This window comes from Mesoplodon densirostris, chromosome 12 (genome assembly GCF_025265405.1).
Source record: "Mesoplodon densirostris isolate mMesDen1 chromosome 12, mMesDen1 primary haplotype, whole genome shotgun sequence".
Taxonomy (NCBI): Eukaryota; Metazoa; Chordata; class Mammalia; order Artiodactyla; family Ziphiidae; genus Mesoplodon; species Mesoplodon densirostris.
This window is the reverse complement of record NC_082672.1, coordinates 25,342,070-25,355,277: the sequence shown is the minus strand read 5'-3', so window position 1 is coordinate 25,355,277 and position 13,208 is coordinate 25,342,070.

Genomic DNA, 13,208 nt, shown 5'->3' with positions numbered 1-13,208 from the left:
TGTATATAATATATATAATTAATATATAATATATATTATATATATAAACTTCTGATACTTAGTTATTATATGATACAATTAAAAAATATTATTTAGAAAATCCTACAGAACCAATAAATACAATTCAAACTAACAACATTACTTTTATGTGACGGATAATATTTTGCTGAACCCAAATTGCTACTTGCAACATGAATATGGTACTGGCTACTGGTCCTTTTGAGTTCCTGGCACTCTTTTACAATAGGCTTTATGAAATGACTCAATTTCATCAACACTTGGTCCATTCAGATTACTACATAAGTTTCCTTCATATGACCTGCCATAATTTCAACTTGACTTCCTTTGATATTAATGCATCATTTATTGCTCTTTCTCATCTTCCTGCAATTATTAAAATAATTGGTGCTAACTTAACTAGATGTACACATGATAATGAAGGCACAAAATGAACGATGTACATGGTAACACCGAAATGACAGCTACCCAGATAATCCAGAATTGACTTACACAGGCATACCTTGGAGATATTGCGAGTTAAGTTTCAGACCACCAAAATAAAGCTAATATTGCAATAAATCAAGTCACATGAACTTTTTTGTTTTTCAGTGTATATTAAAGTTATGTTTACACTGTGCTGTAATCTGTTAAGGGTGCCATAGCATTATGTCTAAAAAAACCCAGTGTACATAGCTTAATTAAAAAATACTGTTTTGATCAAACATGCTAGCCATGATCTGAGCCTTCAGTGAGTTGGAATATTTTTGTTGATGGAGGGTCTTGCCTCAGTGTTGGCTGCTGATTTATCAGGATGGTGGCTGCTCAAGGCTGGGGTGGCTGGGGTAGTTTCTTAAATAAGACAACAGTGAAGTTTGCCACACTGATTAACTCTTCCTTTCACAAATGATTTCTCTGTAGCATGCAATCCTGTTTGATAACATCTTACCCACAGTAGAGCTTTCAAAATTAGAGTCTGTCCTCTCCAACCCCACTGCTGCTTTATGAACGAAGTTTATGTAAAATTCTAAATCGTTTACTGTCATTTCAACAGTCTTCACAGCATCTTCACCAGGAGTAGATTCCATCTCAAAAAACCACTTTCTTTGTTCATACATAAGAAGCAACTCCTCATGTTAAGACTTTTACTGTGAGATTGCAGCAATTCAGTCACACCTTCAGGCTCCACTTCTAATTCTATTTCACATCTGCAGTTACTTCCTCTACTGAAGTCTTGAACCCCTCAAAATCATCCATGAGGGTTGGAATCAACTTCTGCCAAACTCTAGTGAATGTTGACATTTTGACCTCTTCCCATGAATCATGAATGTTCTTAAAGGTATCTAGAATGGTGAACCCTTTCCAGAAAGTTTTCAATTTACTTTACCCAGATCTGTCAGGGAAATCTATCTCTATCAGAGAAATCTATCTATGGCAGCTATAACCTTACAAAATGTATTTCTTAAATAATAAGACTTAAAAGTTGAAATAATTCCTTGATCTATGGACTGCAGAATGGGTGTTTTGTCAGCAGTCATGAAAACAACACTAATCTCATAGTACATCTCTTTCAGAGCTCTTGGATGACCAGGTCCTTTGTCAATGAACAGTAATCTTTTGAAAGGAATCTTTTTTTCTGGGCAGTAGGTCTCAACAGTTGGCTTAAAATATTCAGTAAACTATGTTGTACATAGATGTACTGTCATCCAGGCTTTGTTGTTCCACTGATAGAGCACAGGCAGAGTAGATTTAGCATAATTCTTGAGGGCCGTAGGATTTTTGGAATGGCAAATGAGCATTGGTTTCAACTTCTCTTCCTAACAAGAGAGTCAGCCTGTACTTTGAAGCTTTGAAGCCAAGCATTGACTCCTCCTCTCTAGCTGTGAAAGTCCTAGATGGCATCTTCTTCCAATATAAGGCTGTTTTGTCTACACTAAAAATCTGTTTAGTGTTGCCACCTTCATTAATTATCTTAGCTAGATCTTCTGGATAACTTGCTGCAGCTTCTATATCAGGGACTTGCTGCTTCACCTTATACTTTTATATGATGGAGACAGCTTCTTTCCTTAAACCTCATGAACCAACCTCTGCTAGATTCAGACTTCTCTTCTGCAGCTTCCTGACCTCTCTCAGCCTTCATAGAATTGAAGAGGGTTAAGGCCTTGCTCTGGATTAGGCTTTGGCTTAAGGGAATATTGTGGCTGGTTTGATCTTCTATCCAGACCACTAAAACATTTTCCCTAACAGTGAGAAGGCTGTTTTGCTTTCTTATCATTCATGTGTTCACTGGAATAGCACTTTTAATTTCCTTCAAGAATGTTTACATTCACAACTTGTGCACGAGACTTAGCTTTCAGCCTATCTTGGCTTTCAACAGGGCTTCCTCACAAAGCATAGTCATTTCTAGCTTTTGATTTAAAGTGAGAAATGTATGACTCTTCGTTTCACTTAGAGGCCATTGTAGGGTTATTACTTGGCCTAATTTTAATATTGTCATGTCTCAGGGAATAGGGAGGCCTGAGGAGAAGGAGAGAGGCAGGGAAATAGCTGGTCGGTGGACAAGCAACACTTATCCATTAAGTTCCACATCTTATATGAGCGTGGTTTGTGGTGTTCCAACAAATTACAATAATAACATCAAAGATTACTAATTACAGATTGCCATAAGAAATATGATAATAATGAAGAAGTTTGAAATATTTGGAGAATTACCAAAATGTGATACAGAGACATGAAGTGAGCAAATACTATTAGAAAAAAATGGTATCAATAGACTTGCTAGATGCAGGGTTGCCTCAAACCTTCAATTTGTAAAAAATGCAATATATGTGAAGCACAGTAAAGCAAAACTCAATAAAATGAGGTATGCCTGTACATATTAATTACAATTAAAATGAATATACAAACACACTAACTAGTGGCTCCCAAGAATCTATCTGTAACCTGGTAGAGGCTCAAAGAACTGGAGTAGGCAACTAAAAAGACAAATTAATAGAGCTCAGTGCTTTATTATAAAATCAATCTTTGAGCTAATGTAAGGAATAAATTTACTTTTTGAAAATAACATTGTTATGTAAGTATTACAAGAAAATAGTTGAAAATGATACTAAAAATCTTATCATGAGAAACGGTATTCCTTTGTTCTCCCCACTATCCCTTCCTCCAACTTTGCCATGCTCCCCAAAGCTCCCCAGGCAAAAATATTCAACTATTACAGATATTGCTTCTGTGATTTACTTTCTCATTTGTAAATAAGATGCCTAGATTGCTATCTGTCAACTCATCAGTTTTTGACATTACCTATTGTCTTCCCATAATGATAAGTAAAGATTTAAATTATTTACACCACTTTTCCTTTCCTTATTTGTCAAGAAAATTACATCTCAATTTTTAATTCATATTCTATGTTCTCATTATTGAAATAAAGTTCAGTGCTAAATCAGGTAGAACATTGTGATAATAGTTCCATTCTTTTGCAATTTTCTGTTTTTCCTGGAGTTAATGATTACCTTTTCTTTTTATTTGTTTGGTATTGAGAACACTCTGTCTTCCCAACCTGTACAAGAACTCTGTAAAATACCTCTCTATGCAATTTCCTCCAAGATCAAATCTATCAGGTAACTTTATACATTCTGATATTTCTTGGAGACATCACTTCCACATACGAACACCCTCAGAGCCTTGACTTCCTGCTCTGGTCCAGTTTGGTAACTTTCTTGGTCTGCTGCACAGCTGTGGTCCTAGCACTTCCTTTGCTGTCATCCTGGGAATTCCCTTTACCTTTCTCATGTTTCCTAATTTCCATTCTTCCTCTTTCTTGGTTTACTTCCTCATTTAGTGAAACATATTGTCTATTGGCTTCCTGAGAAAGCATTTATGGGAAACTTTGTACTCCTCAAATGCCTTTTTGCTACTCTTGTACTTACTCGATTAATTGGTTAGATATAAACCTTTTTACAAAATGTAAAAAAAAATGTTGGATAAAACGTTTTTACATCTCTATCAAGGTTTTTAAGGCATTATTCCCTTGTCTATTCATTTTAAATTTTTTTCTTAAAATTTTATTCCTGGTCCTTTGTATGATCTATTTCTTTTTTCCTCTCTGGAACCTCTTAGAATCTACTCTTTATCTCTGATATCATGAAGCTTCACAATAATAAAATTTGATGTGGGCCTTTTTTCATTTATTGTGTTGGGTGCTTAATGGGTTCTTAAATCTGGAGACTCATGTATTTAACCTCCTTCCCGCTTTATAATTTGTTCCTCACCTTGTCCTCCTCTGGGCCTCATATCCCTGAGTCCAGAACCTTTCTGGTTAACTTTCTCCAGAGAACAATCCTCAGGTATCCCAAAAAGGTGGAGAGAGGTTACTTGACTTTGTGATGTGGAGTTGGGGACCCTTCGGTTTAACTGTTCTCCTAGTTAAAAAACCAAATAGACGAACCAACCAAACAAAAGACTAGCCATCAAATGATCCCACTGTAGTCCCCTGCCTTACTGTAACTTTTGATAGTATCACCACTTGCTGAGTATTAACTTGAAATTCTTTAGTAGTCTTTTCAGAGTCTACCAGGCAAATTAGCTTGCTTTTCACTTTCTTACTGCCTTTCCTGTGGCCGTCCAACCCCGTTTCTGTCAAGCACACTTTTTCTGTGGGATCATTTGCCATTATGTCTTGTGTTGTAGTCCTCATTCATTGTGGTTTGGGGTTTACGGATTCAGTTCTTCTGATTTCATTGATGTTAGAGTTTCTATTTCTGTTTCTTGTTCTTGTTTGCTAGTGAATTTTAGAGGAGAAAAAGGTCAGAAAAAAATCTTGATAATGTCATCTTGGATTCAGGGAGATCTACTTAACCATTATAATAGTCCAGCAATGAAATGAACTATCTTCCAAAGAAAGAAGCTCCAGTTTTGGAAATATCCAATAAAGCCTGGTTGTTCTTTCTTTTAAAGATGCTGAAGAAGAAATTTCTGCATGGTAGGAGTAGTGGGGGAGGATTAGATTAAATGACTCACTTATGATCTCTTTCAAATATACGAGTTTATGAATTCTACCACGGGCTTAAGAGAAGCAGAAATCATATAATAATTATGGCTATAATCCTGAAAATTAGGCAGCCTCCATATGAATTCCAGTTCTGTCTTTTACTTAGGCTCTATTTTAATTTCTTCAGATTTTAATTTCTTTAGATTTGTCTTGGGGTAAGGAGCAAGTCTGTACACTCTGTTTTCCTCAGCAGACATCACCTTTGTGTTTCTAGAATAGGAGAAAGCGTGGGCTTGTGGTCAAGCAGAGATTATTTTCAATTAGTCTAAATATAAAACCATGCAGCAAGTTACAATATTCGATTCCTATGGTGATACCTCTTTAATTTGTACTAGTTGTGTGTAGATAGTCTCCAGAAGTGAAATGTATGATTCACACCCTATGAAAAGAATTTAGTTTTATTACTTTAAAGTGATAATTAGTTAAACAAGGATTGTTTCTGTTAAAGGGCTATGTGAAGTAGCTTTCACAAATAAAATAAATCATTTGTAATTTGCATAATATTGGGTGCCCCACTTGGAAAGAAAAGCTCCACTTCTTAAGTGTAAAAATATTTACACTTAAATATTTTTTCATGATAACAATTAATCATGAATTTCTTCTTATAAATAATGCAGATAAATTTTAGAGTAAGCTCCTTTACACAGATTCTCTAATCTCAATTTAAAAGATTTACTGCATGCATTCCACAAGGGAGATTTGGCTCATGTCAATATTTTGTTCAAGGAAGGTCAGAATAAAATCTGTCATATTGCAGTAATATTTGATTCATCTCTGAAGAGTCCCTCCCTACTGCATTGCTGAATGTAGTAGAGACCCAGGAGCATGGGACTGTGTACTGCCTTGTTCATATGAAATGTGTGCACTGAGGGTAGAGCTGAGTTTTCATGGCCACCAAGGACTGCAGCAATGACATTCTCCAGAACAGGCTCCACTGTTCTAACCTGCCGGCAAGGGGGCTGGAAGACTATATGGCTGAAGCATGGTGATGTTTCTCCCCTCCATCCTGTCTAAACCTGTGTCACCAACAGTTTATCCAGCAGAGTTCTAGGATACTGTTTTGGGTAGTGGTCTGCTTGTTGCTGCAGCTTGGCAGGAAAACCCTGCTGGCATTTGAATACTCTAGCATAACCCTGGGGGCAGAATTCCCGAACTCCAGGGTTACAGTCACTTCGTGGTGTCCCACTTCCTCTGGCTCATGTTCGCCACAGGAGACTTGGGAAATATATCCCTTTTGAAAGAACTCTGGTCATAAGATACCAAAATTAATGACAAGAAGGCAATGATGCAGACTGACTGAAATGTCAGTTGCTGATGTTCCCAACTTTGAGGACCTGTGGTTTTGCACTGGGACTCGACTGTCAGGTATATTTCTTTCCTCCATCCCCTCTTCTCTTTCCTCCTTGTTCTGGGGTTTGATGGTTATAGTGGCATCTGCAGAATCTTGGCAAGGGAAGGGTTCCCACAGATCATCTTCCCACCTCCCTTGGACTCAGAGGTCCTGTCCAGAGCCACCCTGATCCATCCTCAGGTAGTTGAGATTTGACGAAAAAAAAAATCAGCCCTTCCTAATAAGACAACACTGCTTGATTGCCAATAGTTAAATAAAGGAATCAATTCTCCAAAAATGATAGATCCATGGTGTTTTGCCATTCGAGCACTGTGCCTCCTTTCAAAGGTTTGCCAAAGGCATCTCTTTCAAATAGCTATTTTTTTGAGGTTTGGTAACTAACACTTTTAGTGTTCTTTTTTTTTTTTTTTAAAGACGTTGGGGGTAGGAGTTTATTAATTAATTAATTAATTATTTTGCTGTGTTGGGTCTTCATTTCTGTTCGAGGGCTTTCTCTAGTTGTGGCAGGCGGGGACCACTCTTCATCGCGGTGCATGGGCCTCTCACTATCATGGCCTCTCTTGTTGTGGAGCACAGGCTCCAGACGTGCAGGCTCAGTAGCTGTGGCTCACGGGCCTAGTTGCTCCGCGGCATGTGGGATCCTCCCAGACCAGGTCTCGAACCCATGTCCCCTGCATTAGCGGACAGATTCTCAACCAGTGCGCCACCAGGGGAGCCCCTAGTGTTAGTTTTTGATTGATTTGATTTTGATTTTCTTCCCTAAGGCTCACGAGTTCTCCTTTTCCCTACCTGACTGTCATGAGGCTCCACTTCTGCTGTTGATCACAAAGCAATTCTAAGAAGGGGTCTAAGGTTGAAATTATGTTTAAAGGAAAGCCTGTCATTTTGATGTGTTAAAAAACAGGGGTGTGGTGGTCACCTAATTACGATGCGGTGAGTGCTCTTTTCCTTCCTTCTTGCAGTGCAGTTCTTATCAAAGAGTATGGACCTATTTTTAAATTCTAAGTGTGTGGTTTTTCTCCACAATAATTTGATGTAGGTTTGATAGAATCTGGAACAACAGAAACCCTGAGAAGGCAGAGGTGGTCAGCGGGTTAGGAGGGAGTGAGCAAATGGTTAGAACTCTGATCCTTTGCTTTTTAATCCTCTTTATTATGTCACCTCCTTACCTCCCTCTGTGTTGCACGGATGCCTAGGCTTTGTTATTTTAGAAACAGACTATTAATTGAGTTTGTCTATCTGCCTGCCTAGTCTTTAAGAACACTTTCCTGTTGTAAATATCTTTTGTGACTGGTTGTCCCTAGATTCGATTAATTTACCATGTGCAGGCCTTGATTCAAGTTCAGGAACTGGAAAGGAAGCACCTCACCTCTTCCAGTCATCTTTAAACCATTTTGTAATCCATTCTGTATCAATTTGAATTGTACCAAATTAATCATGTTAATCAATTAGTTAATCTTGTTTATCAGTTATGATCCTAAATTGTAGCTGAATCCTGACAGAGCTGCCTTGTTGCCTAACTCCAGGGGTCACTGTTCAAACAAGATAAATGTGGGCCCCACTGGTTTTCTGCAACATGTTGGTCCTAGACTCAACCTGGAACTATGGCCAGATGCAGTCATGGTATCCTTGGAAAGGACAAATTCCTAACTGCCTTCCCCACCGATATGCAAGAGAGATTGCAGAATCATTAAAAGCATGAAGAAAAAATGCAGGGGAATCCTCTCAGCTATCTGTATGGTGCCACCAAGTGCAAAAGATGACTTCTTTAAAGACTTTCTTGTGGGAAAATGTAACTATTATTAAAAAGTAATGAAAGCCCAGCTGTAAACTTGCACTCTTAGCCCCAAATCTACCTTCCTATGAGGGTCCCCATTGGTGAAAAGAAGTTTTCTATAGATTGTCTGGAAATAAGATTAAGTCCCTGAGATGGATCACTACATCCCCATGGATTAGAAGAGTACAGCCTAGAAGTAATGGGTTTGGATCCTCACCTAAGGAAGTGCAGTCCTGCAGTGTCCCACACAGAACGGAAAAAGGGGCCTCGCCAGAAGTCTGTTCACAGAAATCAACACTTCCACTGCCTGAACCTTACTTTTAGAGTCACAGGATATAGATAAAAATGGACTAATTCCCCCCAGAGTACATATTTAAATATGTATAATCATAAATAAGTGTGTGTGCATTAACAAAACAAAACAGAAAAACAAGAAACAGAAAAGCAAGACAGAACAAACCACACTTGGCAGGCTACTAATATATTTAACATTTTTAAAATTCAAAATGTAAAATTCAGAGATCTTAGAATCTAAAGAATGAGTATCTTTTGGGGGGGGGGTAAGCAACAACAAGCAAACAATTAAACAAAAACCATACACTTAATTGAAACTATGAAGCTTTATTGGTAAGAAGCATATCTGTAGAATTTGAATATTTTGCTTGAATGTGTTTAGTATATTTAGCTAAAAAAATAGGATGACATATAAATTTATGTATATAAAGTTAAATATTATATGAACTAAGCTGTTTTAAATGAACACTTTTTTATATCAGAGACTTAAACTCAAGAAGAGAAATTTAACTTTGTACGAATAAGAAAAAAATAAGGTCATGGAAAGGATCGGAATCTTGGGCCTGAGTCTGAGAAGGGAAAAATGTGATAGTTTTAAAATCTGTCCTAAATAGTAAAAGTCCCAGTTATAGAAAAACAGGGGTTGAAAAATAGCAACAACAAAAATTAATCTGGTGGGTTTTTAAATAATATTTATTCCAAAATTTGGTGTTTTTTAAATTAAAAACCTGTTAAAATTTCAAAGGGTAACCACACCTATATTGTATAATAGAACTGGTAAATTAAATGTGATGTCGTGTTTTTTCTCTATAAGTGACAGAAAAACTGAAGTGAAAATATGCAATTACCTTATGTAAAGGTACATAGTATTTCTATTGAACTGTCTCATTTTGATGCATTCTGCTTGTTTTCTGATATTCTAAAGTAGTTTCTGGAAGATTGAAAAATGGAGTCCAAGACTGAAAAATTGGAGTTCTACACCAGTGTCATCTGTAATTAAAGATATGTGTTTTTTGGGGGCTTCCCTGGTGGCGCAGTGGTTGAGAGTCCGCCTGCCGATGCAGGGGTCGCGGGTTCGTGCCCCGGTCTGGGAAGATCCCACATGCTGCGGAGCGGCTGGGCCCGTGAGCCATGGCCGCTAGGCCTGCGCGTCCGGAGCCTGTGCTCCGCAACGGGGAGAGGTCGCGGCAGTGAGAGGCCCACGTACCGCAAAAAAAAAAAAAAAAAGATATGTGTTTTTGATACATGAAAATTTATCAGATGATATATTCAAAATAAGTGAATTTTGGATCATGGGTCAAAGGAGAGACTTTTAGTCTAAACTTCAAAACTCTTTGAGTTTACGTGTAATGTTATTTGCACACAAAGTCTTTCTTTGATCTTCCTGCAGAAAATTAAACACTTTGAATTGGCCCAGGCTGGATGGAAGTGGTATTCACTGGGACAATCACTTAGGTTCATTCATGCAAATACAACATTCCATGATATATCAGTTTGCTAAGGGAATGAGAAAATGTTTTGTGTTATATACAAGGAAGTGCTTTTGGCTTAGGAAAGAGACCAGGGTACATTTAAAGAGTTTTATGATAAGGGCAAAATTTAGGAGAGCTAAATTTTAATTTAACTTAATTACTAGAAATTAAAGAGAAGTGGGAAGAATCAATTTACCCAGCATCCCCTTGGATAAATGAATTTGTACTTTTAATTGTGCAGTAAGTTATAATGGAACACATAGGGAAATATTTCCATCCTCTCAGAGTGAACTAGACTAGCTGTTGGACTCTCTTCCAAAACTGGGTATTAGAACCAAGAAGGGTAGTGACCCAAAGCTTCCACTTCTGACAGTGCAGAGCTGGCAGTGATGAGGATGCAAAAGACCTCAGACTCAAAACCAGTTGAAAAAAGTGAAGCAAACTATCTGTCGAACAAGCACCTACATAGCCATGGAGAATGAAGGCTGAAGAGTGAACCTATAACTGAGTAGCTGGAAGGATCCCATCCTTCCTGGGATCCCTTCTCAAAACAGTACGGCTACCCAGAAAATACTGAGTTTTAGTTAGTACTTTATCGTCCATATTGATATTGGGGTGGGTATCTTGGAACTCTTAGTTCAATAAGGAAAATAGGAATTATTCTTGCTTGTGTAAGAGAAAAAGTGCTACAATTATAGAATCCCTCAAATTACACAGGAACATTGTAATTCTAGAACAGAATTAGAAATATCGATGTAAACTTTAAAAGAAAAATTTGTACCTTTGATACTGCAATAACCTAGGGACAGTGGTACCCCATGTTGCACTCTATCACCCAGTTCTTGCTCTCTGTATTTTTTCACTAAAGGAAACTAAGGATCCTTGGAGAAACATCTCAGTCTATGCTTGGCTTAGAAATATACCAGATAGCTTGGATCATCTTGTGCCAGAAAGCAAGAAAGCTTTCAAAGATTAATAAACTCATACCAAAAAGACATAGGAACCTACCTAAAAATCTACCACTGAAGCTACTGCTGGCCAAAGTTGTGACATTAAAAATTATAATAAATCTTCCAGTTAACTTAAACACATTTAATCTATTAAAAAGCCATGATTCCCCAATGATGAACAAAAGGAAAAAAAATTACATTAAGTTTTGGAAAGAAGATGAAGGGACTAGAATTTATTACTGCTGAACCTTGTCATTTATTTGGTGTCCTTGGCTCATTTATTGTGTCTATAAAGAGTATAGAAATTAGCTAATGCTAAATACATCAGTTGGGAGGCATTTTCTGACGCAAGGTGGGATTGTCAGTAGAAGATTCTGTTATGCTGTGCCTACAAGTCAGACAAACGCCACAGGAAGTAGCCACAATTCATTTGTATCAGTTTTAAAGAATGTGAAAGAATGCAGCGCGTGCAAACGTTGTTCTAGGTAAGTGGAAAAGGCAAACATTACCACAAGGCAAAAAAGGAGGTCCATTCAACCCAAGGAGCAGAAGCCAAGCCTGCAAGTGCATGTTGAAAACACTACGAAAGGCCCAGGACAGGACAGCTCTTCAGATAAAAATAAATGCAAACAAAAGAGAAAAGCCTGGGGTGGCTAATGAAGAAACTACAGGAGACTCCTCTGCAGAAAGCAGAGTGGCTAAACATGAAGGCAGTCTGGTCTCTGATGAAGCAAGTGAAAAAGAAACCAAGTCCAGCTGTGTAAACCAAGTCTTAGCAGTGATCCTCATGTGTTTCTTTTTGTTAATCTCAAGGTAAACATTTGTATCAATTCATTTATAAATGCAAATATTTGGTAGTTCTAGGAGGACGTTTGAAAGGGAAGAATCTCACCTCTTATTCTATTTTTTTCTTTTTAACATATTTAGGTAGGTGGGTTTGTTTTGTTTTCTTTTCTTCTTAGTGCAAACCCTTGTTAAAAAAGTGAATACTGTTTTGTTTGTCAACTTAGCATTCGATAGGCTGCAGAAGTGCAGTTTTAATAGCCTACAATATGACATGTAACTAAATAGCAATTTGAAGTCATATTCATGCATTCACATGACATATTTTAAATGACTTAACCTTTTTTACCCATTTTTAAAAGTAGAATTGTTCCCACAAATGCCTGCCTCCTGTCCTTAGCTCTTCCATTAGAACTGTGACATCTCTGATAGTGGTCCAATTTTCCTTATTACTTTAATAATGTGTTGAGAAAGATTGGAAATTTTTGAGCATGTGGTGTATATGTATTAAATTACAAGTTGGAGGGAAATTAGGTCTAACAGCTTATCATTATTTTAAAATATTGGTATTTGAAATCCTCTAAGAACAATTTGTCTGCAAATTTTAAGATACAAAATCATTGGAAATTTGCTATGGATTATAACTCATGAATTTAAAATTTTTCAGTATTAAGAATTATTTACAAATAGTTTCATAACATCTGTGGGCTGATTATGGAATAAAAATTTCAATTATGAAAAAGATTAAGTGGAAAGGCATCTATATGTTTTATGTTGTTACAATCAGTTTATAAGTCTTTAGAGTCAAAGACATATTTACATAGTTTAAGAATCCCAAACACACCAAATGGATCATCCTGTATAGCAGTTATAGATTCCTATAGGTAGATGAGAGAGTTAGATACTGTAAATCCAGGAAAGTGGACTGGATGATAACCTTGATCAGAGTTATGGAATATTAACATAATAACTATTAGTAGAGTTTGCATGTATCTTCAACTCTTGGGAACATGTATCCTCAGGTGTTGGGAATAATCCATATCCTCCGTCTGTCTCTAAATAGTAAATAACCTCAGTTAATTAGGAAGGGAAATATCTTTCGTAATAAGTATGCATCTGTTAATCCCCAGAACATTTAGAATTAAGTATGGAAAACTTAAAAAATCAAAATGATTTATTAATATTGGTGTCAAGTAGGGAACTATAAGATGTACCTAGGAAAATATTCATGATTATAACATTTCATTGAGTTTCATTACAATGATCTATTTACCCATATCACCACTAGACTGTGAGTTCCTTGGGAACAAAGATGGTGTCTTTTATCTAAGTGTTCTCAACACAGTGACGGGCCCAGAGTCAGTGCTCAGTAGATTTTTATGAGTAAATAAATGAAGTCCTTAAGGTTGTAGACAGATTTGGTTCTTACAGTATCTTCTTCCAAAGAGATCAGAGGAAAGTCTGTCTCATTTCAGTACTGCTGAGCTGCCCCCACTTTGAAGGCTCCTTCCCGTAGCCATTTCAGAATGTAGTGGAA